Consider the following 5,350-nt stretch of genomic DNA (forward strand, 5'->3'; position numbering starts at 1 on the left):
TCATCAGACTGGAAAAGTCAGGATTAATGCTGATGAGAAGGAATGAAGTCACATATAACGGCCACAAGCCAACTTCACGTACCCACTGAATACCTAACGGCCCCAGCAGGATTTGGCCCCCTCAGAGTGCTCCTTAGATACTTCCAAGCCCAGGGTGCTAGGCTCCAAAGGTTTGTCCACCACTTCAAATCCCCCCCTGTCGGTAATGATTCTCAAGAACCTAGCACTCTGCAGGCCACAGCCAGTCAGCTCTGCTGTTGCTACGAGTACACATGCCCCAGCGTGAGGGGTGCTGACGGCATTCTCTCAACCCCCGCAGAGTGCGGCAGAGACCAACTGACCTCCTTCTAGAACACAAGCTGCACAGGGGCAGGGGGTTTGTCTGTCCCTCCCCCTCCCCCGCTATATGCCGTCAGGGTGTAGAATAGGGTCTAGCAGATAGCAGGAGCTCAGGAAATCATACTCGTAACAAGTGTTTCCTAAGCATTCCAAAACTAAAGAAGAAGGAGACAGAGAATAATAACAACTGTTAAAAGATGTTGCTAACTTGGGGGTTCTCAGGCCCAGATTTAGGAATGCCTGTGTACAAATTACAAAAAAGTACACCCTTGAGCAGGCCCATGGCTTTGCATGTAGAAAACACCTTTGCGGAAAGGAAAGGGCTCATTGGCCTGACAAAATAGAAAAAGAAGCTTCCCCTTTGCCTGTCCGCCAGGTGGGCAGGGAATATACCATGATCACGAAGGTGGTTTTCCCAGGGCGAGGCTTTATCCATTGCACTCCGGATGTGCTGACCCCTGCGATTTCCCCAAATGTGGGAAACTCGACTGTGTAATTTGTGGTAGTGGGGGACTGCGTTCGTGCTTTCCCCTAAAAAACAAAAAAAAGGAAGAAAACCCCACTTGGTGGGCACAGCCTGGGCAGAGGGCTTGTTTAGTAGGTGTCAACTCTGTGTAAAGAATAAGGCTTGCCTTAAGAGAAGAAAGGAACAGGGGCGCCTGTGTGGCGCAGTCGGTTAAGCCTCCGACTTCAGCCAGGCCACGATGTCGCGGTCCGTGAGTTCGAGCCCCACGTCGGGCTCTGGGCTGATGGCTCAGAGCCTGGAGCCTGTTTCCGATTCTGTGTCTCCCTCTCTCTCTGCCCCTCCCCCGTTCATGCTCTGTCTCTCTCTGTCCCAAAAATAAATAAACATTGAAAACAAAAAAAAAAAAGAGAAGAAAGGAACAGAGAAGAACTACAAACACAACCATAAAACGAGTAACAAGTATATATCTCTCAATAAATACTCTGAATGTAAATGGACTAAATGTTCCAATCAAAAGACAGAGGATGATGAAATGGATAAGAAAGCAAGATCTATCCATTTCCTGCCTCCAAGAAGCTCATTTCAGACCTAATGACACCTGCAGATTGAAAGTGAAGGAATGGAGAAGCATTTATCATGCAAATGGATGTGGAAAGAAAGCCGGGGTAGCAATACTTACATTGGACAAAAGAGACTTTCAAACAAAGATTGTAACAAGGGACAAAGAAGAACACTATGTAATCATAAAGGGAACAATGCCAAGAAGAAGATATAACAATTGTAAATGTTTATGCACCCAATATGAGAGCACCCAAATACATAAAGCAGTTAATAACAAACACAAAGGAAGTAATCAATAGTAATACAATAATAGTAGGGGACTTTAAAACCTCACTTACATCAATGGATAGATCATCCAAACAGAAAATCAATAAGGCAACAGTGGCTTTGAATGACACACTGGACCAGATGGGTCTAACAGATATATTCAGAACATTACATCCTAAAACAGAATACTCATTCTTTCCAAGTGTGCATGGAACATTCTCCAGAATGGATCACATATTAGGCCACAAAGCAAGCCTCAACAAATTCAAAAAGATTCAAGTCAAAGCATGCATCTTTTCGGAACACAATGCTACGAAACTAGAAATCAACCACAAGAAAAATCTGGAAAGAGCACAAATACATGGAAGTTAAATAACATGTTACTAAACAAGGAATGGGTCAACCAGGGAGTCAAAGAGGAAATCAAAAAGTACATAGAGACAAATAAAAATGAACACACAACAGTCCAGAATCTTTGGGATGTAGCAAAAGCTGTTCAAAGAGGGAAGTTTATAGCAATACAGGCTTACCTGAAGAAGCAAGAAACATCTCAAACAAACAGTCTAACCTTATACCTAAGGGAGCTAGAAAAAAAGAACAAACAAAACCCAAAACCAGTAGAGGAAAGAAAGAATGAAGATTAGAACAGAAATAGACGAAATAGAAGCCAAAACACAATAGAACAGATCAATGAAACCAGAAGCTGGTTCTTGGAAAAGATCAACAAAATTGATAAACCTTTAGCCACACTCATCAGAGAGACAGAGAGAGAGAGAGAGAGAGAGAGAGAGAGAGAGAGGACTCAAACAAAATCAGAAATGAAAGAGTAGAAATAACAACTGACAACACAGAAATACAAAGATTACAAGAGAATATTATGCAAAATATATGCCAACAAATTGGACAACCTGGAAGAAATGGATAAGTTCCTAGAAACATAACCTCCCAAAGCTGAATCAGGAAGAAATAGAAAATTTGAACAGACCAACCATCAGTATTGAAATTGAATCAGTAATCAAAAAACTCCCAACAAATAAAAGACCAGGACCAGACAGCTACACAAGTGAATTCTACCAAATATTTAAAGAGTTAATATCTATTCTCCTCAAACTATTCTAAAAAATAGAGGAGGAAGAAAAGCTTCCAAATTCATTCTATGAGGCCAGCATTACCCTGATACTAAAACCAGATAAAGACACTACCAAAAAAGAGAACTACTGGCCAACATCTCTGACGAATATAGGTACAAAAATCTTCAACAAAATATTAGCAAAACAAATCCAAGAATACATTAAAAAAAATCATTCACCACAATCAAGTGGGATTTATTCCTGGCATGCAAGGGTGGTTCAATATCTGCAAATCAATCAACATCACATCAACAAGAGAAAGTACAAAAACCACATGATCATTTCAATAGATGGAGAAAAAGCATTTGACAGTGTACAACATCCATTCATGATAAAAACCCTCAACAAAGTAGGTTTAAAGGGAACACACCTTGGGGCGCCTGGGTGGCCCAGTCGGTTAAGCGTCCGACTTCGGCTCAGGTCATGATCTCACGGTCTGTGAGTTTGAGCCCCGCGTCGGGCTCTGTGCTGAAAGCTCAGAGCCTGGAGCCTGTTTCGGATTCTGTGTCTCCCTCTCTCTCTGACCCTCCCCCGTTCATGCTCTGTCCCTCTCTGTCTCAAAAATAAATAAACGTTAAAAAAAATAAAAAAATAAAGGGAACACACCTCAACATAATAAAGCCACATATGAAAAACCCATAGCTAACATCATGCTCAATGGTGAAAAACTGAGAGCTTTCCCCACTAAGGTCAGGAACAAGACAGGGACGTCTACTCTCACCACTTCTATTCAACATGGTGCTGGAAGTCCTAACCACAGCAATCAGGCGACAAAAAGAAATAAAAAGCATACAAATTGGTCAGGAAGAAGTAAAATTTTCACTATTTGCAGAGTACATGATACTGTACATAGAAAACCCTAAAGACACCACCAAAAAACTACTAGAACGGATAAATGAATTCAGTAAGGTCACAAGATACAAAATGAATATATAGAAATCCACCGCATTTCTGCACACTAGTAATGAAGCAGCAGAAAGAGAAATTAAGAAAACAGTCCCATTTACAGTTGCACCAAAAATAATAAAATATCTAGACATCAACTGAACCAAAGAGGTGAAAGACCTGTACTCTGAAAACTATAAAACATTAATGAAAGAAAATGAAGATGACACAAACAAATGGGAAGATATTCCATGCTCATGGACTGGGCAACAAAATAGTGTTAAAATGTCCATACTACCCAAAGCAATCTACAGATTTAATGTAATCCCTGTCAAAATATCAACAGCATTTTTTCACAGAACTAGAAACAATCCTAAAACCTGTATGGACCCACAAAGGACTCCAGAGAGCCAAAGCAGTCTTGCAAAAAACCAAAACCAAAGCCCCCAAACTGGAGGCATCACAATCCCAGACTTCAAGTTATATTACAAAGCTGTGGTAATCAAAACAGTATGGTACTGGCACAAAAATGGACACATAGATGGGTGCTTGGCTGGCTCAGTTGGTTCAGAGTCTGACTTCAGCCCGGGTCGTGATCTCATGGTTCCTGGATTCAAGCCCCGCGTCGCACTCGCTGCTGTCAGTACAGAGCCTGCTTCAGACCCTTTGTCTCCTTCTCTCTCTGCACCGCCCGCCGCCCCCCTCCCCCGCCACTGTCCTGTTCATGCTCTCTCTCAAAAGTTAAATAAACATTTAAAAAACAAACAAAAGTAGATGCATGGATCAGGAGAACAGAATAGAGAGCCCAGAAATAAACCCATAGTTAGTTATAGGGTCAATTAATCTTCAACAAAGGAGGCAAGAAAAGGTAATGGGAAAATTCTTTTCAATGAATGGTGTGGGGAAAACTGGACAGCCACATGCAAAAGAATGAAACTGGACCACTGTCTTATACCATACACAGAAATAAACTCAGAATGGATTAAGGATCTAAATGTGAGGCCTGAAACCATAAAAATCCTAGAAGAGAGCCAAATTATGGCAGTAATTTCTCTGACATTGGCCAGAGCAACGTTTTTCTAGATGTGTCTCTTGAGGCAAGGGAAACAAAAGCAAAAATAAACTATTGGGCCTTCTTCAACACGAAAAGCTTCTGCACAGCAAAGGAAACAATCAACAAAACTAAAAGACAACCTATGGAATGGGAGAAGGTATTTGCAAATGACATATGTGAGAAAGGGTTAGTCTCCAAAATACATAAAGAGCTTATACAACTCAACACCAAATAATCCTATTAAAAATGGGCAGAAGACATGAACAGACATTTCTCCAAAGAAAAAATACAGGTGGCCAACAGATGCATGCAAAGATGCTCAACATTACTCATCATCAAGGAAAATGCAAATCAAAACCACAATGAGCTATCACCTTACACGTGTCAGAATGGCTAAAATCAAAAACGCAAGAAACAACAAGCATTGGCAAGGGTGAAAAGGAACCCTCATGCACCATTGGTGGGAATGCAAACTGGTGCAGCCACTGTGGAAGACAGTATGAAGGTTCCTCAGAAAATTAAAAAGAGAAATACCATATAATCCAGTAATTTCATTCCACTACTGCGTATTTACCCAAAGAATACAAAAACATCAATTCAAAAAGACATACGCATCCTTATGTTTATAGCAGCAGCATCTACAATAGC

At 41.0% G+C, this 5,350-nt stretch overlaps 1 pseudogene; it reads left to right on the forward strand.

Annotated features, from left to right (window-relative positions):
* Positions 1–718: 718 nt before the first annotated feature.
* LOC113599702 (uncharacterized) lies at positions 719–873 on the forward strand (annotated as a pseudogene).
* Positions 874–5,350: the final 4,477 nt, after the last annotated feature.

The sequence above is a fragment of the Acinonyx jubatus genome, chromosome C1 (genome assembly GCF_027475565.1).
Source record: "Acinonyx jubatus isolate Ajub_Pintada_27869175 chromosome C1, VMU_Ajub_asm_v1.0, whole genome shotgun sequence".
NCBI lineage: Eukaryota > Metazoa > Chordata > Mammalia > Carnivora > Felidae > Acinonyx > Acinonyx jubatus.